Genomic DNA, 23,858 nt, shown 5'->3' on the forward strand with positions numbered 1-23,858 from the left:
TCTCCAAGAGTTTATATATATTGGAAATAAGATGTATTAGTGTATACCTTTTTCTTCACTCAATATCCATGCTTTCATTTTTCCTATTGTATTAAATATCCTTCTACAGTGCCTTTCTTTGTCTGCAAGGTGTTCCACTCAGTTACTTCACAGTGCTTTATTTAACCATGGCTTGGAAGTATTATTTTCCATGGTTTTGTTGTCATTAAGATAAAATAAAAAATAAAGCAAAATAAAATAATGAGAAACTAATGTTGGAAACTAAAATGCCCCCAAAATTTCATCTGGTTTACATCTTTTGTTTTAGTTCCCCAAATTACTTTTGGATAGCCTGACACATCTTTAATTTAATCCCTAATTATTGTACATAATGCAGCTCACACCTGCAGTGATAATGCTTTTATTAGCATTAAAACTGAAGACATCAAAGAATAATATCAGGATAAAATGTCTATTTCTAATTTAATAGAATTGCAATTAAAGCAAATTTGATCTGAATGAAATTCCATAACTAAGTTTTTTTTTCCTACACAGTGAGTGAAAATTATTCTCCCCTAAATTGAAGATTAATAACATGCTTTTAATGTTAAATGTAGCAATTCAAGCATTAGGTTGCAATTCAAGTTCAACATCACTGAACATTTTATAAACTTCACATTTTAACATCTCTGAGAAGCGCTCTGAGGTAAATGCATTAGCGTTAAATGCACTAATGTTATTTTTCTTTATAAATGAGCTTATAACAGTGTTGTTACCTTCATTTGAATATTTTAATGAACAGATAATATAGGGAGAGTGCTCCATTTTTACAGTGTAATTGTTTCTTCCGTGAGTGGCTAAACTTGGGCGGAAAGTGGAATTTATCTTATTGAAATTCTATTACGGCTGCCTTGCTGTTGTTACTTGTCAGAATCTCTCATTACCTGGTAACTGGGGCTTTCTGCTAATGCTCTTCTATCCTATGGCATCCTGTCTTCTGCCACCCTACAGTGTAATCTCGTCCTCTGGCAAATCACAGCAGCAAACCTTTGGTATCTTGCTTTAGTACTCATGAGCTTAACACTTTGAATTTAGCTGGATGGAGAATTCTGATTTAGATAACTTCAGACCAGGTTGGTAATGAGTTATCCAAATTTACAGTAGAACCTAAAACCAGGAAAAAGTATACAGTAGCTTTCAAAGTGACTCAGCTGTGTTAGCGTTATTACAAAGATGGCCCCAGTTTTCTCTTTGTCACTGAATCTGCTCCCTTTACCATGTTACATATCGGATTGTCTCATGAAGAGATAGAGTCTGGGATGGATTTTGGATTGGCTTTTGCCAACAAGATATATGGACAGAGGGATAATTTGTATGAGCCCACTCATGCTCTCAGACAAGGTCAAGGCCATGAAGTCAAATCCAAGCTAACCTGCTGAAGGCTGAGACATTTATAAAGGAGGACTGAGGTGCCCCACCCAACAACCAGCCAATGTATGTAGATAGAATAACATAGGTTAAATGTGTCTGATAACAGATTCATGAGGGAGTCTAGTCAAGGTTACAAAACTGAACACAGAGTAGTTTGACCCATACCTCGGTAAAAGGCTGTTTTTTAATGTCAGTTGTATCTATGCATTTTTTGAAGCTGAACTACGTGGATACCACCATTCTTGCCACCACCAACTAGTTTTGTAACAGTCACAATAAACTTCTCCTTTTCCTTCTCAGCCTTGGATTTAGCAAATGTGTACTTTCTCATGTACACAGCCTTTCTGGAATACATAGCAGATGGGAAATATCTACCCATTCTCTAACCAAGATAGGGTTTCGGTTGCAGTGAGATGCTCTTTCTTGGACTTTTTAGCCTTCATATTATCTTTTTTACCAGTGCCAGGGGCATCGACCTGCTTGGCTTTGAGTTTTTCTCTTTAGTATCTGGCTTTCTCAGTTATTTTGCTTGCCATCTTGCAAGAAGGGCTACTGAAGATGTTTTCCCAAAGCTATTGAGCTTTGGCAAAAAACCCTTGAGTCAGCAAGAGAGGAAACTGGCCTAGCATCACTTTCAGGACCATCATGATTATCCTCACTGGGCGCCACAGAGGTAAGACAGTAGTTTCCCTAAAGCAGTTGGCCAGTGGCTTGCTACTGGTGACTGGACCTCAATCTTAATTGCATTCCTCTGCATAGAAGGCACCAGAAATTTGTCATTGCCACCTCCACAAAATTGATATCAGTAAAGTGAAAATCCCCAAATATCTCACTGATGCTTACTTCAAGAAGAAGCAGCTGTGGAAGCCTGATATCAGGAGGGTGAGATCTTCAACACTGAGAAAGAGAGATACCAGATTTCAGAGCAGCACAAGGTTGCTTAAGAAGTGGTATACTAGCAGATTGTACCAAAAATCAAAGCTGTTTCTCAGCTCCAGGGGTACTTGAAATCCATTTTTGCTCTGATAAATGGAGTTTACCTCACAAATTGGTGTTCTAAATTTCTTACCAAGAACCTAATTAAATAACTGATTACATTAAAAAATAAAGTCAATTGTAATAAGTAACTGATGTAGTATCTTGTCTCTGACAGAGTCGGATTGGTCAGGGATGAGATACTATTCTGTTTGAGTCTTATTTCCTTTGTGAAATGAAAAATCTAAAAATAAACTTACAGACTTGCTTTGTGTTAAGGAGAATGCATATAAGATATTTAGTAAAGTAAATGCCACAGAATAGTCCTTTGAAAAATATTAGCTGCTACAATATTGATTTTCAATTGCTAATTTTCATTGGTGACCCAACATAAGAGACTAGAGAATGGCATAGCTGGCCGAGGAAGTAGGTGTTATCAGGGCCCTGGCCTAAGACTACCAATGCCCTGCTCAGGGGCATGACAACAGAATAAAACACAGAAAAGAAATATATTTTAGTTGTAAGGGATACTGGGCTGATCAAAGCCTAATAAGGACTAAAGCCAAGCCCTGGCTTTTGTTAGGTGCACAGCTTGCTTGAGGGGTACGGGAAGTGATGGTGGTGAACTGCTAATGTAGACAAGATTGAAAAACTGAGGAAAAAGCATTTTTGGAAAAGCACACAGGAACAGATCATGTTTAACTAGTAATATGATCATCTACTAACTAGACTACTGAGCTAGAAGGAATCTGGATGAGTCAAATTTCTCAAATGTAGTGTGTGGCTTGCTTTGAGGCGCCAGGGCTTCGTAGACCATTTGATGGTTTTGGTCATGGCCTTTGGTCTGGGGATTAATGTCATTCCCATACCAGCTGTGGGCCTTGCCACAAGTCACTTGGCCTAGGACAGATTTTCAATTTATTTTATGTTACTTTGTTAATATCATTTATTGCCTGCTTTTTACTGTATCAGGTTGGACCTCAGCAGGTGTGATCTGTTAATTACAAGATCCTGGAACACATGCAAAGAACAGATCTCAAAGTTATGCACACTGACTTTTCCTAAGAACTCAAGCAGGTTTTAAATAAGGTGGCCTAGACCTGATGTTGGCCTGAAGTGTGGGTCCCAGCATCACCTCTCAGGACTTACATGGAGAAATTCTAAGATTTGGACGATATGAAAGGACTCAGACACTGAGAAGAGCTTTCCATCATGGATTTTTCTAATGATTTTTCATATTGCTTTCTCCAGGGTATATATATATATATATATATATATATATATATATATATATTTTTTTTTTTTTTTTTTTTTTTTTTTTTGTACCAGGGATCAAACTCACATCCTCATGCTTGCCAGGCAGGCACTTGTGCTGCTGAGCTACATCAGCGTCCCTACAGGATATACTTTTATCTTGCTTTTTCCTCTTGTATACAGCCCAAGGTCACTCTACCGAGCCAGTCTCTAACTCTTCAATTCTACTATTTCAAATGAACCTTGCCACTGATTTTGCTTGTTTTGTACAATTCTTTGTTTGGCATGAGAAGAACATAGAATTAACTCCAGAAGGAGAGGTGAGCAAACCCATACACTTATATTTCTGCCATACTTTTTTTAGTTAAGAGTGTATTTGGGAGACAAGTAAATAAAAAGCATGTGGAGAGATTTTTCATTTCTTTTAATACTTGTACAAAACTTGAATGTAAATTTACATAAATAATCCAATCAATTTTCATCAATGAACACTTGGATTGTTTGTTCTCAAGCTTTTCATACTGTAAATAATGCTATAATGAGAAGCTTCAAAAGTAGGGTATTTTTGTTTGCCATGGTCCATGTAGCTCTTGGAACCTTGTAGGGTACTGGAAATTTTGCAGGGAATAAATCTATTTATACTTATCTTCATGGAAAGTCAGAGGTATTCTTACACTCAGAGATTTTACAGTGTCCCACTTCAACTGCTCCAAATCTCTAAATTTCATTGAGTTGTCTTTGTAGTTTTTTACTTCTTTGTTATCATTTAAAGAATATGGATTGTGGGAAGGAAAAATGACCCATGTGGTAAGTGAATGAACCCTTGCAACTTAGTCTCCTTTCTCTTTCTCTCTGCTATTGGATACAGATTTTGCTTTTTCACTGAGAAGAGTCCACACAAGGAAGACCATCAAGAGTGCTGTTATGGTCAGACAGAGTCATGGGTCATGGAAGAGAATTAACTCTCATTGGGATAAGCACACACATGGATTTGTGAACCTTTTATAGTATATTACTCATGAACTCCACAGACGTTCTCTGAAAGATTTGCCAATGTTCGGAAAGTCTTAGGATCTCAGCATTGGAAGAGACTTGGAGATTTCACAATTTAACTCAGCCTCCCACATGGTGCATTTGTTCTGAAGAATATGAATCTGCTGCATAAATGCGTACAATGAAAGTACATTCTTTATTAGATTTTCTATTGCTGGGACCAAATATCCAATATCTACAAATTAAAGGAGAAACTTATTTATTTACCTCACAGTTTTAGAAATTTCAATTCATGTTAACTGAATCCAAAGTGCAAAAATTATGGCAGAAGAGCATAATGGAGTCAAGTTGCTTAGTTCAGAGCAGCCCGACAGGATAGCAGTGGAACCGTGCAGAAAAGAAAGGACCAGAGAACATGGTCACGCCTCTATGAATCACCCAGACGTACCAAGAGGTGTGCTTTACTAATCCTTTGTGTGGCTCCCAATCCAATAAAGCTGATGATTCACCTTAACTCTCATATATTCTCTGTGAGTAATCAAATTTAAGGTCCTCCTTTCTACTGAAGTAGTCACTGTGCCCAAGACTGTGATGCAATAGATTTTTGTCCATCAAACAGAGATGCTCTACTGAGTAGAGATTGCTCAGTGGTAATCTCTTCTTCAAGATTCTTATCTCCTCTTGGCCTTTAGGAGTCTGGCTACTTCACAACTCAATCATTTCTTGAAGGAGATACCCATCAAAATCAGCAAGACCACCATATATACCAGTTTCTTCTCTATCATCCATACTCTGGAAACCAAGAAGGAGAATGTAAAACACCTTTCCTTGCTTCATCAAAGACTCTTCTAATGAGAGGCTGAGCCAGCAACTTAAGGGGATCCAATATCAGTGGAAGACTTTGACATGTGTGTTTACATCTGTAAAATCAAATTAATAAAATGAAGTTGATAAATACTATGAGCCCTTTGATAAATAGTATGAGACTATCTCTACAATGTTTATAACATTGTTTATGAAATTATTAATAATCTTAACAACTACAAGATTTGACTCTCCACTTTTTATGGGAGTTTAAATTTATATCAGTTCAAAAAATTTTACAATGATACATTGATTCTATTTTACAGATGAGGGAAATTAAACACTTGCCTGAACTGAGAGTCTGAAATTAAGTCTTATTTTCTCTGATTCCAAAGTCAGTGTAGTCCACTGTCCTACAACTGTAGTAGCTCATACAATAGATTTGAATTATAGCCAACATGCCACAGAAAAGGTGACATTTCAACAGTTATGTCTGTAGCCCTCAACAAAGGGAGAGGCTTCCATTTGCCATGGCTGATCAGATGGCTGCTAGTGGGAAGCTCAGAAGGTAGGGGAAATGGCCAGGAATATATTCACTAAAGCACTTTTATGTGAAGGGATTGTTCTTCAGTTTTTCTGTGTTTTGATTTTTAATTTTCCCCTTTCATAACATAATGTGCTATTTATTGTAAGGTTCAAATCCATGTGACATGTCAGAACCTGTTAAATGTCTTGGCAACTAAACTTCACCATTATCAAATTGACATTTAATAAGCACTTCTCCATCTTGAGTCATGCCACAGAAGTGAGTTCTTCACCTGTGTCCTTCCTGTTTTTCGGAATGATGCTTAGCAGAGTCCAGGTGCTAAAGGACTTCACACCATTCTTGCAATCGAATGCAACGCTTTTATCCTGACCACTTTTTGTCTTATTCTATAGCATAAGAACTCAATACACTAGAGTACTTTCTGCCACACAGCCTTGTTTTACATAAACTTTTTTCATTTTTTGTTTACTTATTCAATGGCAATTATGCACCTTATGGTTTATAATGAAGTGTAAAAATAATTTCAGTTCCTATGTTGGTTTTAGCTTCCTGCTTTTTCCTCTTAAACTTTGCTTCATCTAATTCTTTTTTCTCACCCAATAGTCTTTATACACTGAAGGTATCTATGCAAAACTAACTTTGTATCTCTCTCTTTTTTCGACTTCTAAGTACTTAAAAACACATCAGAAATCACAGAAAGTGGAAATCAAAGTTAGCAGCAACTGATTTTAGTGTAGCTTTTACCTTTAGAAGTTTTAAATTCATTATTTATTGCATGCACCACCAAAGTGGGACACTGAATTGAGGATTTATGCTTTAAGCACGAACTTGACTTCCTTCAGTGGTCAGCCCCAATTCTGGCATTAGCCAAGGTAAACTAAAGAGCCTTTTAGAAAAGAACATCCCTCTTTTGGGCCTTAGTTAGAACATATTTAGAATCATCTTTCCTTGGTTCTCTCCTAGAGGGACTCTTGTTTTTCAGACATGCATAGAATCACCGAGTAATGCCAATGGTCAGATTCAAGATCGTTTGGTTCTCTTCCAATTGACAAATGCATGAGGGCAATGTTTTGTAGGAGAGAGAAGAGACAAGAAGATCCCCGCATATCTATCAATTAAAAGCAGCTAGCAAAAGGAAGAGGAGTAGCCAGCTGATAAAATGTCATACATTCTTTGTAGGTTTGGCTCTGCTATTAGGAATAATATTTCCAGCTTCAGAAACCATTTGCCTATCATAGACAGAGTCACCTTCCACCATATTTCCAAGATGTATATGAGTTATTAAAACTGTAGAGACAATAGCTAAATTTATTCAGTATATACTATATCCATTGGTAGATTACTTGTTACGTGCATGTGTTCAAATTATGATGAGGCTGATATGTGAGCAGATGAGGTTTAATGATTCAGTTTATTCTCCATTCTGCCAGCAGCTGAATGAACAGAAAGCTCGTAGGAGCTATGCGATTGTCGGCACTCAGAGAACCCTAATCTTCTCAATCAGATTTATTGATGATTAAGTTAAGATGTTTAAGTATCAATGGATGGGAAGGACTTGATTCTATCCTGCTGAGACATAGAGTACTTCTTTGCTCTCAACAGCAAAAAACAAAACAAAACAAAAAACAGTATAATTACAACTGAGAGGCTGCTCCATCTCTCTTCCCTTGCTTTCTCCTCCCCCACATTCCCAGGAAGTTCTTTCAGCAATCCAACCAAGGGAGTGGGTTATTGATTTCGATATATAAAGAAATTCAATAAGAGGGGGTTATGGGATCATTCTAATATAACTGGCTTTACTACTTAGAGTGTCAACTGAAGCTTTCATCACTCTTTCTTTATAAATCAAGTTTTCCTCATCAGGAAAAAATGAAAGTGTCTATTGCCACCCTTTTTAGCTCTTGAAAAATTGACTAAGTATTTGATATATATTGGTGTGCTGATACAGAATCCCAACATTCCTGACCTCAGACGACTCATCTTCCAAAACAGAAGGCCATACAATAATCAATCTGTCAAAGTAACTTGGGAAAAAAGTCAAGACAAATATTTATTGGACACATGTTTTTCCATCCATGTCTGTGTTAGGGAGCAATTTCTCTTAACAATATGTTGTCTCTTGTTATGTAACAAGATACGTCTGTCAATATTTAAAAGTTGCATTGTTTTAGTTTTAGATGAAGATTTGAGACAGTGTCATAATTTCCATATTCCTTATTGAAGTTTTTGAACTAATGAACATATGTAGACCAAATGGAGAGTATGCATTTTCTCCTGACATGCATGAGACATTTGAAATGAAAAAAAAAAAACCCTATACACCTGTCACAAAAAAGAAACATCACCAAATTCCAAATAATCACTGTTGTACAGGTCAAATATTTTTGAAATTTGTAGTTACATTAGAAAATTACTGTCAAAATTTACTAAAATAAATACAGATTGTCTTAGTTACTTTTTACTTGTTGTTGAGACAAAAGTTTCTGCAATACACAAGTTTTAGTTTCTACAATAAACAAGTTTCCTAAGTTTTACTTTATCTCCATAACTAAAGGATAACAATTTAAACTTTAGCTAGTTCATTATGATATAGTGCTGACTCCCAAAGTTAGGTGTATTCCTTACAGTTCTTGGAATTTCAGTCCATACTAAGGTGGCTCCAAGGCATGGCACTGCTGCTGTTTATGGCCACTGCAAATAGCAAGCATGAGCTGGCAGGAGAGAGAGACACACACCTTCTTCCTGCCATTATCTCATATCCTGGCTCCACCCCTAGCCAGGTGTAGCAATCACACCACCAATCCAAGTGCTAGACAATGAACCAATCACAAATGCTAGATTTGGTTAAGTTCATAATTCATGAGGTTTGGGGGCCACCGAAATAAACCATAACACAGATTAAGAAATTTTTAAAATTAACTATTTGTGCAATAATAAAAGGAAACTATTTTTAAAATATTTAGAGAAAAGTTATAGGTAAAATATTAGATATCAAAATTTGAAAGACGTCTCTAAAAGAGATACTTGAGATAAATAACATTTTTTTGATTTACATTAAATATCACATACACACACACACAAATAAACCTCTAAATCTGAGATTGGAAAAAGAACTAACAGAATAAACATAAAAGATATAGAAAAAGGAGAGAATAAAGATGAAAGTGGAAATCAAAGGAATGAAACACAGAGTTGCCATGAAGAGGATCACAAATGAAAAAAAAAAACTTTTATATAACAACATTATCACAAACCCTGCAAAACTGAGGAAAAGTGTCACCAGTGCCTACTATCGTAAATGAAAAGAAACACTACTACAGATACAAGAGATGTTGATTCTGCTCCTATTTGGGGGAATGTATTCACCTTCAAGGGGGGACATAGCAGGCAGCACACGGCAGAAGGATAATTTCTTTTCACTGCAAACCCTTGTGCAATGTTAGCTGTGTGCATTTTCTATTCAAAGAGGAGTTAGTTAATGAAGATTTGGCTGAATAGTGTTTTACACACAGCATTTGCATGGCAATTCCCTTTATAAATTCTAGAAGGTGGATTGCTGAGAGCCAGATCTGTGCAGTGGTCTGACCACAGACACATCATTCTTCCCATTTTGTAAGTGATGAAACTAAAGCTGAGAGACAGCAATACACATGGGTAGAGTGCGAAGATTATTATTTTTTTTACTATTATTAACATTTAAGAAATTATTTACATGAGAAAGTTAAAAAATATGCAGCAAATTCATTGTACGTAACCACTTAGTTTCTACAATAAACAAGTATCCTAAGCTTACTTTATCTCCATAACTAAAGGATAACAATTTAAACTTTTAGCTAGTTCATTGTGATATACTGCTGTTATCCCAGCACTTTAGGATTCTGAGACAGGAAGACTGCAAATCTGAGCCATCCCTGACCAACCAGTGACTTGGTGAGACCCTTTCTTAACATTAAAAAGGAAATGTTACTGAGTGCAAAGGCCCCAGGTCCAACTTCCAGCATTGAGAAAAAAAAATGGAATTCTGTATATTGAGATATACATCCTCTTCTGTTTCTTCTACACTCAAAATTATTTACTAGTACTAAGGACTTTATCATGTCATAAATATCAGTTGGATGCTTCCAGATGTTGCTTTCCCAGATTGTTAAATAGATGACTGCCAGCATCTTTGGAAGACACATGTAACTTCCTACAGCGATGCTCTGAAACCAGGCAGTCTTTCTGCTTTTCCTGTCTTGCATGTTTGTTGTCATGCATAGGGCTTATGCTGCTCCTACCATTCCTTGACACCTCCATCAGCCTTCACCATTTTCCTTCTCACCTGTTCTTATGTTTTATAGGCATTAGTAGAATTTGATCGACTCACAGTATTCTGAAAACCCAGGAAAGATTCACAGCATGCAAATTACTTAAGGAATCCCATTTAATTTCTCTCAGGTTAGATCTTCGAATTAAAAACAAAACACAGGGTGACTGCCTTCAAAACTAATAGTCATATGCTTTCACTAGGTGTTATTCTCATAGTCCAGATGTGAAAAATGGAGAGGTCAAGGTACAGTCCAAACTGACCCTACAAACAGCTGTCTAAGCTGAGACTGAGCTCAGGACAGACCATGATTTCTCAATGATACACAAAGGCCTTTTCCACAATTTCCACAAAGTGAATTCTGAGACTCAAGTTAAACCACGAATCATTTGCAGAAGACAGAGCCACAGCCTTTCTTTGTATGGCATTGAACTAAATCAACAAAAACAAGAAAGATGCCACAGACAGCTGTGTTGGGGACCCTGCCTGCCACCCCAAAAGGCCAAAACATTTACTGGGAAAGTTTACTGACCCCTGGCTTGGCATTGTCCAATCATGTTGTGTCACGTGTTTCGGTAATTGTCTGGTTGCTGTTGTTGATTTCTTTGTTTGTTTTTTTTTTTTTTTTTTTTCCTTTGTTTCTTTTAAGACAGTCCCCTGGCTTCATAGACAACCACCTGTACCAATTATCTCACCCGTTGCTTCAGGAGCAACTCAACACCATCTTCCAGCACATCTTGGGAAGGCAGCCTTTTATACTGTCTTAATTCCTATCTTCTATTGTGAAGTCAGGCTGATGGAGGTGGAATGGAGGAAGGGGGAAACCACACTGCTTGTTTAAAGCACCATAGCCAGCTAATGGAATTTCTTTCTCTAGTCATTGAAATCCATATAGGGAGAGGGGAGGGTTGATGGGATCAGCATTTTCTGAGACATCGACAGTAACTAAATTGAAAAAATGCACCAAACATTGGGTTTCAGCTGGCTATCGACTTAATATAGATTGAGTCGGGAAGAAAAATATTGCGCTGTGTGCACTTTGTGCATTCCTCTCCTCATTAAAGACTTTGCTATGGATAACCTCGTCAGCCTGTTCCTCCCCAGCTCCCAGCTGGCTGAGTCAGACATGCCAGGGGTAATAACACACCATTTCACAGCACTTTGAAGGGGCTACTGTAATTCACTATGAAAACCCACTTTGATTATTATTTACGAGCATACAGCTTGCTCATACCTATAAGCACTGGCTTCCTCACCACGCCCACTCCCATCTCTGTCTTCCTACAGATGACCCATGCAGGGCGATATAAACAAATAGTGTTTCACAGCCTCTCCTGGCCTGCCAGCCAGCCGATTATTTAATTACAGTTTTCTGGCTTCAGCACTTCGCCCTTACCTGGGAATGTAAGTGAAATGTGTCAGAAATAAAGAAATAAATTACTAGCTAAATCAATAGGAAAGCACTGCGCAAATTGGCATCGTGGTGGAGATCTGTTTATCCAAAGGCTTTCAAAGTCATTTAGACCTTCAAGAGAAAAAAAGAAAAAAGACAAAAGACAAAAACAAGGTAAGTTGGAGAGAGGAAGGGGGAGATGTCTGTCTGCAGAACAGACAGGCCCGCCTAGAGCTGTCTTGGCTGCACTTGGAGTCCCTGAGGTTAGGTTTCATGCAATTCTCCAGAAAGGCGCCAAGACACGGCCTCCTAAGTGGAAAATTTAAAAGTAATTTTTCACCTTGAGAGAGAGGTTTCCTTCTGTTTAATGCTTACTCAAGCAAGACAACAAATCTCAAAAACAAACACATTGGAGGTGCGTCTGCCAAAACACCACTCAAACAGAAGGGAAGATGGAAGACAAGAGCCTCTCCTACTTAGCTCCAGCTGGAAAAGAGGCTGGGTGGGGCTTTGAAAGCCATGTCTCTTTCCTTGTGCTTATCTCAGATCTTAGCAACAGCCTCCCTAACATCCCTAAGGCGCTTGATTATGACTTTTGTATATCAAACAGGGTTGAAATGTTGAACTTGTATACCAGTATGAGCCTGAGGTTTTAAATTCTACCCATGAAACTTAAATAAGAGATTTGGGAGGCAGAACCTGCATCACATCCACCGCCAATGCCTTGGTAAGAAAATATTTAAAAATCATGGAGGGAAAAGAGAAAAACGATCTAATCTAGCTAGAAGGAATCCCATTTCCTCACTTGGGGGAGGTTGGCAAAATTTCAGGCATGTGAATAACTTTTCAGAGTTCAAGATTCAGTTTCATTCACTCTTCTCTCCTTGTTTATCTTCTTTTCTAGTTCCTTTCCTATCTTCTGTGCTTGATGGTCTTACTCAGTCTTCACCTTCCCTCTTGTGCTTTGAAAGGGGTTCTACAAAGCACTGAAGAGAGCACCTGGCTTATAGTATCAAAGCTTAGTCACCACCACGATACAAAGAATACTAGGTGACCCTAGAGGATGAGGATTCCCCTCTCTTCAGTCTCCTCCCATTCTGAGCATTCATTGTGATTCTAAGAATCATCATTATACAGCAGAATAATGACGTCTGTAGCATAGGGTAGCGTGATGGTTAAATGAAATAAAATCTGTAACACATTCAGCACAAATATAGCCCACGGTGAAGCAAAGCAGGGTTCACACTTTATATTAATTTTCAGCTTGCTTAATCTCTTTTTTGTTCTAATTAGAGTGACCAGCTGTTATGGTTTGCCTGTAACTGGGGGTTTGCATGAGACAGCAATGTTAAGTGGTAAAAACACACAGTCCCAGGCAAACTATCCCAACTGATCCCCTTCTGCTAATTTATGGCTTTGAAAATTTTTATCTTTATTTTAGATCATTCAGTGCTACTATGAAGAAAATCTATCCTCTTCTTTTGACAAGAGAATGATGATAAAATTATATTTAAGAAACCCAAGCTGCAAAATAAAATTTGAAGTGTAAAAAATTAACCCATTGGGAAGCTTTTTATACTATTTTTTTTCTTATTTAAGCACTGGGAATTGAACACAGGCCTTTGCACTATTATGTATCCCCATCCCTTTTTTATTGTTTAATTTTGAGCATGATCTAGCTAAGTTGTGCAAACGATGCTCAAACTTGTAATCCTCTCTCCTGAGGCCCCAGAGTGCTGGCATTACAAGCTTGTGCTGTCAAGAACATGGGCCTTTCTTCTGAAGTGGTTCATCAAGGATTCGATCATCTGCTTTCAATTTTGACATGACATAGATCAATATCAAATTATGATCACACAGACACTATATTAGCTACATTCTCAAGAATATAACAAAGATTTTAAGAAAGAAGAAAAACTTACCAAAAGAAATTTTAGGCTATACTCTAGACACCATATTTTTAAAGTACTTACTAATTTTATGAGACCCTAAACCCAAAAGTAAGTTTTAGTTTACAGATGGTAAATACAGTTAACAATATATATTTTTTATTTTATTTTAAAGAGAATAAAACCATACAAAACAAAACAGAAGAAAGCCAATCAGAACAAAACAATGAAAGTGACACAGAACTTCAAATAAAGATAATAAAAAATCAACAGTGGCTACCATAATATCCCTTGTTTTCTTCATAAATAGCTGCGCATACCATCAGGTACAACCACATCAAACAAAACAACTCAGAATAAAACCAAACCTAACAAAACAATGAAAATGATACAGGAATTCAAAATAAGATAATAGGGAATTAACAATGGTTCCACCTTTCCTTTTAAGCATCTTTTCCCCTATCACTTTCACGGTATCTATTGTACATTTTGGATCCCACTTACTCCTTTAGTTTTTAATGGAGGGAGGTAACACACTATGAGTCTGAACTATTTCACCCATGAGCATGATCTCAAGTTGCACCCATTTACCTACAAGAGCCTCGAGATTATCCTTCTTCATAGCTAAATAGCTTTCCATTGTATAAACATACCATATGTTTCTTATCTACTCTGTCATTGATGGGCAAGCTATCCCTATTTTTTCTGGTTTCCTATCATATGGAATATTGTTTTCTCTCCTTTGACTTTCAGTCTATGAATTTCCTTTTAAGTTAAATGTGTCTACTACTGATAGATTTTGTTTCTCTTTCTTTCTTTCTTTCTTTCTTTCTTTCTTTCTTTCTTTCTTTCTTTTCTTCATTCTTTCTTTTTTGGGGGGTGGGTTCCAGGAATCAAACTCATGACCTAACACTTGCCAGGCAGGTGCTTATGCTATTGAGCTATATCCCCAGCCCCTGGATTTTGTTTCTTGACTCACTCTCCTTGTATTTCTTTTGATTGTTGAACTGAGGCCATCTAGATTAATGGTTACAACCGGCATGCATTTGCTTGCCTCTGTCATGCTATCCTCCTGCCATTGCCCACCCCTCCCCCACTTTCTCCCTGCATTCAATTTCCTGCCCTGTTTGGTGATTCCCCTCTGCTGGTGTTCCTGGAACTGTAGTCATCTTTATCCCTCTCTAAAATATCCTGCAGCACTCTTTGTAGAGTGGGTTTCGTGGTCATAAAATCCTTTAATTGTTCTTTATTATGGAAGTACCTTATCCTTCCCTCAATTCAGACAAATAGTTTTGCAGGATGCATCAATCTGGATTGGAAGTTGTTTTCTTTCAGGAATAGAAACACTTCACTCCAAGCTTTCCTTGACTTGCTCGTTTGTGTGGAGAAATATGTTGTGATTCTGATGGGTGTTATTTTGTAAGTGATCTGTTCCTTTTCTCTGACAGCCTTCAATATTCTGCTCTTGTGCTGAATTTCTGGGATCTTGATTATTGTATATCTGGCTGTGTATTTATTTTGGTTAAGGCTAGTTGGAGTTCTGTATGCCCTGCTCACCTGTATGCCAGGTCCTTTTTTCATGTTTGAGAAGTTTTATGCTATTACTTCGTTAAATATTCTCTTTATATATTTGCATTGACCCCTGTTTTTTCACTGACCCCTATCAATCTTAAATTATTTTTCCTTATGTTGTCTGGCAGCCGTTGAATTATTTTTTTCCTAGTATTTTTAAAAGACCTTTCCTTTCATGATCACTAGCCACAATCCTATCTTCAAGGTCTGAAAGTCTATCTTTAATGTCTTTCAAGTTGTTTTTCCAGGTTTCAATGGAGTTTTTAGTTTCCTGGATATCTCTTTTAATCTATTTCATGCATGTAAATCCTTTCCATATTGCTTGATCAAAATGTCCATCATTTTCCTGTACTCTTTTTCTTTAATCAATGTCTTCTTTAGATATGTTGAGCAATTCTTTCATTATGTTTGTAATTTCTCCTTTTACCTGAAATATTATTTCTGGTCTGATTACTTTTATAGTCTCATGAAGTTGTTTCTTTACTTCAGTTGCTATCCTTTCAGAGATTTCAGTTGTGTGACTTCTATTTTCTTCCATGTCTGTATCTCCCAGACTTGTTCTGTGTGGGCTGGAGGTTTGAGATCGCCTTTTGTTCCTTCCACTTGACATTTTCCTGGGTTCCTCTCAAGAAGTTGGTCAGGTCTCAGGTGCTTCCCATATTAGCAGCCCCTCCAAGTTGTAGGGGAATGGGTGAGTCACCCAGGTTCCTGTGGAGGCAGTGGGGTATGAGGTGGGTTCTTCCAGACCCCTAAGCTATACCATGTGTTGGGGGGATACTTCTTCTCTCAGCCTATGTGGCTACACCACATCTCCCCCAATAGTGGCAGCTGCACAAGGACATACTTACTTGATTCTCCTGGCCTACACAAGCTTCCTGTGAGAAGCAAGCATCTCCAGTGGTGGCCAGCAGATGCATGGTACATATCTGGCCATTTTTCCCTACCCGTGCTGGTTACCTGGGGGAAGCAAGTGTCCTGATGGTGGAAAGTGCTCAGGGGCAAGACTGGGTGTTTCTCCCTGTCAGCTCTGGTTGTATGCAGGAAGCAGCACTAATAATATATTGTATTCTTCAAAAAATTCTCAGAAATTAAATGATAAATGTTCTTACCACAAAGTGATACCCGTGGGAGATAATTGGCTCTCTCTCTCTCTCTCTCTCTCTCTCTCTCTCTCTCTCTCTCTCTCCATATATATATATATATATATATATATATATATATTTCAAAATGTGGTATGCACAATAAATGCATACAATTATATCTTTCATTTAAAAATTAAAATGGACTGTAAAACATATTAGATTTTAAAAATGCTATTTTATCTACTATTTGAAAAATATTACTACCTTAAAATGCTCATACTTGTAGATTGTTTATGCATTAAGATACGGAGATGAAGTAAAAGAAAAGGGGTAGAAGAGAGAATGAAGAAAGCAGGGGTAGATATAGTCAGGAGAAGAGAGACAAATGTGAAACGGAAAGGAGAGAAACTAGAAACACTAAAGGCAAATGAAAACAGAAAACTGAAGTAAAAGGAAACTATTGGGCACTTTTAAAAAGTAAAGCTGTGTTAGGAGTCCTGGCCTGTGCCTGTAATCCCAATATAGTGCAGGAGACTGAAGCAGGACGATTCCTGAGAGTTCAGTGCCAAACTGAACTACATAGTGAGCCCTCATCAAAAACAGGAACAAAAACAAAAGCAAAAAACAAGACCAAACCTCTAAAGAATATCTACCCTCATTAAGATAGTATTTATTTGCTAATGTATTAGATTCTCTTTTCAAAAATTCTAATTTAAATTTCTTGATGATAGCTGAGAAATGTCTTAATCTCTTCAAGAGGAAGAATAGAGTAAGAATCCCTTTTAGAAAAAGATATTTTAAGAAATTATTTCTTTTAGATATCATAACAATGAGAATTAAAGTACACAAACATATAAACATAAAGTAGAATTTCCCTAATCCATAGCTTTTACAAAGCCATCACTAATACCTATGAAAAACTTTGATGAACCCTATCTCTCACTTGCTTCGTGCAGTGTTCTGAGAAATATCCCTATTGTGAAACATGAGAATGAAAGCCACATTCTAAGAAGCATAAAAAAAATCAGAAAAAAATATCAGTCACTCTCTTCTGTTGATGCTAAGGATATCCTGCAGTATTCTTGATTGCTTTAACATAAACAGTCTGTTTATGGTAGAAATAAACTTCCACTTTTCTGAACTGATGAGCACGGCAAAGACCAGCCTTCTCCCCTTTCCTGACTAGAATGAAAGACCTGTTTCTTGTGAATCTGTTTAAAAAGAAAAAATAAACTGCATGGGTCTGAGATTCTTTTGTTTATTTATTTACTTTGTACTAGGAATCAAACTCATGACTTCATAGTTGCCAGGCAGACACTGTGCTACTGAGCTATATCCCTGACCCTGTGTGTCTGAGATTCTGGACAGAAGTAAATATGGAAGCTGGTCTATGTCTTTCTTTTTAGAGCAACTATACTGAATGTGGCTGCAGGGAGAAGCAAACCACATAGGCCACAGCGGAGGAGATCAAAGACTACTGGGGATGCAATCAATAAGAAGAAACAATGAAACCACAATCTAATTATTTGGGAAAAAATTGCTAAATTGATTAAACATTTAGCTAGACCAATCAACAAAAGAGACTGGAACAGATTTCTAACAATAGATATAGGAAACAAAGACATGTTAAAGATGCTTCTGAAGCAAAAGATATAAGGGAATAATATAAACAAACCTGTGTCTATAAATTTTAGAACTCCAATAAAATAGATCTTCCTTGAAAGACACAAACCACCAAGACAACTAAGATATGGAGAATATAATAATCCTGTCTTGATAAAAGAAGTTGTATTCATAATTGGAAACTTTTCCACATAGAAAACTCTGGGTCCAAAAAATAGCAAAAACAATTGAGGGGAAAAAAGAGAAGAAGAATTGCAATCCTGGATTTGAAGTTATATTACAAAGCTACATCAATTAAAAAAATACAGTACTGTCACAAAGACAAACGTGAGATCAATGAAACTGAACAGACTATGCAGAAACAAGCCCAAGTACACTCAACTTATTTGATTTTTGTATGTTTTTGGTCACTGGAGGAAAGCTAACCTCTTAAATAACTGACATTTGGAAAACTGGATATTCACATACAGAAGACTGAATATAGATCCATATCTTTTACATGCACTAAACTAAAATTAAAATGGATTTAAAAACTAAGTGTTAAAACAAGCACTTAACCTGGTGGGAGACATAATAGATAAAACTCTTGAAACCATAGCCATAAGCAAGGATTTTTCAGAGCAGAACTCAGACTGCATAGAAAACATTACTAAGAATTGACAAATGGGATCAATGTCACTGGCCACTAGAGAGATTCAATTTTATCCCAGAAACAATGGCCATGATTAAAAAATTGAGAGAGGCTGTGGGAAAAATGGAACTCTCTACCTTGTTGTTGAGATTGCAAACTAGTACAATCACTATGGAAATCAGTATGGAGATTTCTCAACAAACTAAAACTAGAAATTCCATTTTACCAGCTATTCTCTTTGTAGTGCCTTCCCAAAAAGAGTTAAAGACCTCATATCATAGTGATACATGCATACCTGTTTATAGTAGCACAGCTCGTAATAGCTAAATGTTGAAAGCAGCTTCTGTGTCCATCAACAAATGAACAGATAAAGAAAATGTAGCATTTATGGACACTCAAGTAGTATTCTGCCATAAAGAAAGATAAACTTGAGTCATTTCTAGGAAAATGGATGCATACTGAGATCATAAATTTAAGTGAAATAAATGAAACATACAAGTTTAAATATCACATGCTCCCTCTGATATGAAAAACTCAAAACATAAAGAGCAAAATAAAAGACAGATAATAGGAAGTAGGGAGGTAGATCTTTTAAAACGGGAAGAACAAAAGATGGAGGGAGGGAGGGAGAAAAAAGGGATTATAAAACGAATAAAAATGTTTTGTGTACATGTACCAACTCTACACAAGAAATGTAAATACTATGTACTATTAATAAAAAAATGCAAAAAATTAAGGAACCACTCATAGATAAAAACAAAACAAAAACAACTCATGGGTCCACATAGCTTCATTGGTGAACACTATCAAACATTTATGGAAGATAGAAGGTATAACACTGGCCTTATACTTTCTTTTTAGAAAACAGAAGAATAAGGAATACTCTTCAACTTAGTCTAGGAAGTAAGAATTACCTTGATATAAAACAAAAGAAGAAAACCATATACAATAATTATCATGGATTTAAGTACAAGTATCCTTAATGTAATTTGAGGAAAGTGTAGCCAAGAGAAATTAAAAACAATAAATGGATAAAACTGGCTAAGTTACTGAGTATTCAGTAAGTGTCACTTATGGTCGCATTTATCTATGAATTCAACAATATCACAATTTCAGCCCCAGGTGAATTCTTTCTTCATACAGATTGATAAGATGCTTCTGATATTTATGTGGGAATTCAAAGGAACTAGGATAACCTAAATAATTTTGAAAGTGAGGGAATTAGAGACAGAGAGGTAGAGAAAAAGAAAGCAAGAAAGAGAGAGGCAAAACAGACAGAGCAATTAGAAAACGAAATATCTAGTATACACAATTAACTACAATGGGTCATTTAGAGAATCATCCACTAAAACCTAAATGCTAGTATAATAAATTTTCTAAGAGAAAGTATAGAATAAAAGTTTGATGGCTCTGAAATAGACAAGATTGCTTAAGACATTAAATGCATAAACTGTAATATTCTACTCCTTTTTTTGTACCAGAAACTGAACTCACAACCTCACACTTGCCAGGCAGGTCCTGTTCCACTGAGCTATATCCCAACTACTCTTCTCTTTAATAAATGCTGTTAAGAAAATTAAAAATCAAGTCACAAACAGATAAAATATTTTAAATGAGTATATCTGACAAATATGCATATATAGGTATGTATAGTGTGTGGTGAGACATATAAATATAGTGAGATCTAACACTTCAAAGAAAATGCAAAATAACCATTAACTATATGAAGGATGGTCAGTATAATTAGTTTTTGGACAAATGAAAAGTCAAACCACAATAGGAAACATGTCATTACATGTCAATTAGAATGGTTAAGGTGAAAAACACGGACATCACCAATTACTGGAAAGGGTATGAAGCAATATACACACACACACACATACACAGTTATGTGCAAAACAAAAGAATCCAGAACAAAGTATTTTTATTTTATATAGGTAGTAGAACTTGAAATTTATTATTTTCCTTTAAATATTATTTTTTATATTTTCTATCAAAATGTTCACTTCGTAGTATGGAATAATTTAACTCAACATAATTATGTTTAACGTTTCATATTAACAGTTAACGTTAAGTGCCTCGTTATACTTGATTTAGGGCTTGGTTGATCCTACTTACTGACTTAACTTGTTGTTGAAAATCCCCCATTTCTATTGCATGTGGTTGTGTATAACAAGTTCTATGTTTCAAATCATGAGAAAGGTCTAGTTTTGTTTGTTTGTTTGTTTTTGCTTTTTTTGGTACTGGGGATCGAACTCACAACTTCGGGTTTACCAGGCAGGCGTTTATGCTGCTGAGCTAAATCCTTGGCCCGTGAGAAAAGTCTTTGCATACTTTTTCTTCACTTGGTAAAGATATGGAGTATTTATTCTTGAAATATTGTTACACCTTTATTATCTTTAGACAAGAAAGAAAACAAAGTACAGGTACACATACTTATGCATGTGTGCAAATAGAAGAATAGCATTCTATGCTTGAAAAAGTAAGCTTAATTCATAATCTATAGGAACTACACAAGCAATTTAAAATAATTGAATAAGCAATTGGCTTTCTTTTGGAAGAAGGCTCGGAGCTCATTATCTTTTTAGTATTTATTATTCTCATTACATCAGAGTCACTTCATCAATAGCACTTTAGGCTAAGCTTTAAATACTACTATAGTAAATATAACTCCATTATCCCCAGTATCCTAATAATATGCTTTCCATCTCAAGTTCCCTGTGCACAGCATAACACTTGGCACTGAGTTATAATGATATTTGATAATACATAATATCATAATATTAATGATATAATATCATGATGACATTTTCATAGTGTTTGCTATGCACAAGCACTGTTATAAATGCTTTGAATATGTTAATTTACTTAATTTTCATAACCACATTATCGAGCAGGTACAATTATAGGAGCATTGTGTCCAGCTTAATGTTTTACTTCTTGTCTTCTCACTCACTTTGGAGGGCAAACAAACAGACTAGTTGCTTGGCTTTGGAGCACATGTGTTGACCTTGTAAAACCGTTCTGTTTCCATTCTGCTAATCTGTCTCCCAAAATAATCATGGTAGTACAAGTCAGTAAAATTTCACATTTAATGGAAATAAAGGAAACTAACATGAGAAATTTCTAAGTAACTTTAAGAAGTACAAGATCTGTCTCTGAACCCCATGAAATATTGGATGAAGGGTAAAGTCCTAGTTTCCTAACTTATTTTGCATAGGATGTTGGATGTGATTTTATTCAAACATGCAAAAGGAGAAAGATGACACCTCTGTATAGCTGAGGGGCTTGAGATAATCCCAATCCTGTCACTTAGGTCTCTCCTACGACCACCTGACTTCTGGACCATTAGACTTGGTTTCCAAAGTTAGCAATTTTGGGTGGAATCAATTTCAGGTTTGTGCAACTTTCTTGGGTTTGCTAATACAGCCAGTACCTATATATTTTCTCATTCAGGTATTATTTTAGGTAAAACATCTCCACTTTATCTTAAGTTTATATGTGTTGCCCCTGGTCCTACCCAGGGAGAGGGAGAGAACTGTAAAGTGATATGTATAATAAAGTGATATAAAATGCTTCTCAGCAGAAAAGCCAGGATGTTTCAGAGTCTATATAGGAACAGGGCATTACTCTGAGGCACATGATTTCTCTGAGGGAATGATTTCTCCAGGAGAAAACAACTAAAATGAGTCTAGAAGCCTGTGCATAAATCAGAAGAGAAGATTGAGGAAAGAGTTACAGGCAGAGAGAAGCATGGGGAGGAGGTACAGAGAAAACTAATAGGCAGCATCATGTCTTAGGGGACCGGAAATTTCCTTAGTCTGCCTGGTGTGGGGGTAAACATGTGGCCAGAGATGAGGCTGGGGAGGGAGTGTGAAGCACACTGTGTCCCCTCATTCTGAATGCCCAGTCATCTGGCGAGAAGGAGAGCACTTCTTTTCCAAGCAGACCCTTTCTGGCCATCTCTGGGGAGGCGTCTCGAACATTGCAGTCTGTGTATGCAGCCAGATTTGAAAAGCTTTTCCTTCATGTTTCTTGATAAAGAAGGTTTTGCAACACCACTCACTACATTAAAATGCTTTCTTAGCTTCAGGGGACTGAAAGCATTTTTATTATGTTCCAACATTATTTATCCTTCCTGTACACAGAGTGAAAAGCAGCAATCCGAAGAGAAAAATCCTTCTGATGTCTGAAACACAGCCTTGGCCCATTTGTCTGCTACTGTGAAGTTAAGGAGATGATAAAAAAGAGAAAAAAAAAGTAAGAAAAGGAAACAATGACACCAAAAAAAACATGGACAAGAGGGCTGGTGTCTGGGGATGCATGGAAGGGTAGAGACCTCCCTCAGGGAGACCCCTACAATCAGAGCTGGACCTTCGTTCTCACTCAGATTCTGAAACTCCATCTCAGCAGGATGCATTGCAGATCGGCCTTCCTTTAAGAAGCCACATTCCCTGCAGCCACAGTCTCATCCAAGGACAGCTTTTCATCACACAAAGCAAGTGTCTCACTGGCATACCAGTTAAACTGTCAGTGAACACCTATTTGCAAGAAAATACAAATTCTTAGTAGTTAATAATCAGAATTAATTTTATCAAAACCCCCAAACAGTCTTATGATGGACTCTTAATCTAAATCAATTTTAAGTAATTTCAGTTAAAGCAGTATTTCTCAAACTCAGAGGGTGTGTCCAAGAGCACTCACTAGGTTTGCTTGTACATGGCAGAGGGTATTTTTAGAAGAGGAGAGGTTTCTTGCTCATTCATCATTGTCTATTCAGACTGTGATTTGCCAGGATGTACTGTACTGCTACGGTGCCGGTTGCATGCACCTCTGACTAGTGTCAGCTGGACACATCTATCATCCCAACTGGAAACTGTGCCATAAATATTTCCTTTCAGATCCAAACCTTTTGGTCACTTTGGGTCTTGACTGTCCCAGGGTTGATGGCTTCTTGGGTCACACATCTGGCTTCCAGCTCCTTCTGCTCTTCTCTCTGCCCTGTAGCAAGCTTGGCAGACTGCTCTGGGGCCTTCAGCCTTACGTGGACTGCTGTGTTTTCTTCACTGCTGATGCCAAATAACAGCAACAGTTCAACCTCTGTGTGGAGCCTTCTGCCCTGCTGTCACCAAGCCTCCATGGAGACAGGGCCCAGGACCCCTCAGGGATACTTAATTTCTGGATGCTCGTGTCTTTTCTGTGTGATAACACTCGGTACTTGCCTCTAATCTAGACATATCGCCCTGTATACTTTAAATCATCTCTAGACTATTTATAATGCTTAATGCCATTTAACTGTTATCTAAATTGTTGAACATTACCTTCTCATGTTCAGAATATGAACATTTTAAAAATTAAGATTCCGTGTGTAATCCTGAC

At 36.9% G+C, this 23,858-nt stretch overlaps 1 pseudogene; it reads left to right on the plus strand.

The window, feature by feature from the left end:
* The first annotated feature begins 1,823 nt into the window (after positions 1-1,823).
* Positions 1,824-2,470, plus strand: LOC100723586 (large ribosomal subunit protein eL6-like; annotated as a pseudogene).
* The last annotated feature ends 21,388 nt before the right edge of the window (positions 2,471-23,858 follow it).

Source organism: Cavia porcellus, unplaced genomic scaffold (assembly GCF_034190915.1).
Source record: "Cavia porcellus strain 051 isolate PalLab524CR breed Dunkin Hartley unplaced genomic scaffold, mCavPor4.1 scaffold_16, whole genome shotgun sequence".
In the NCBI taxonomy this organism is placed as follows: Eukaryota; Metazoa; Chordata; class Mammalia; order Rodentia; family Caviidae; genus Cavia; species Cavia porcellus.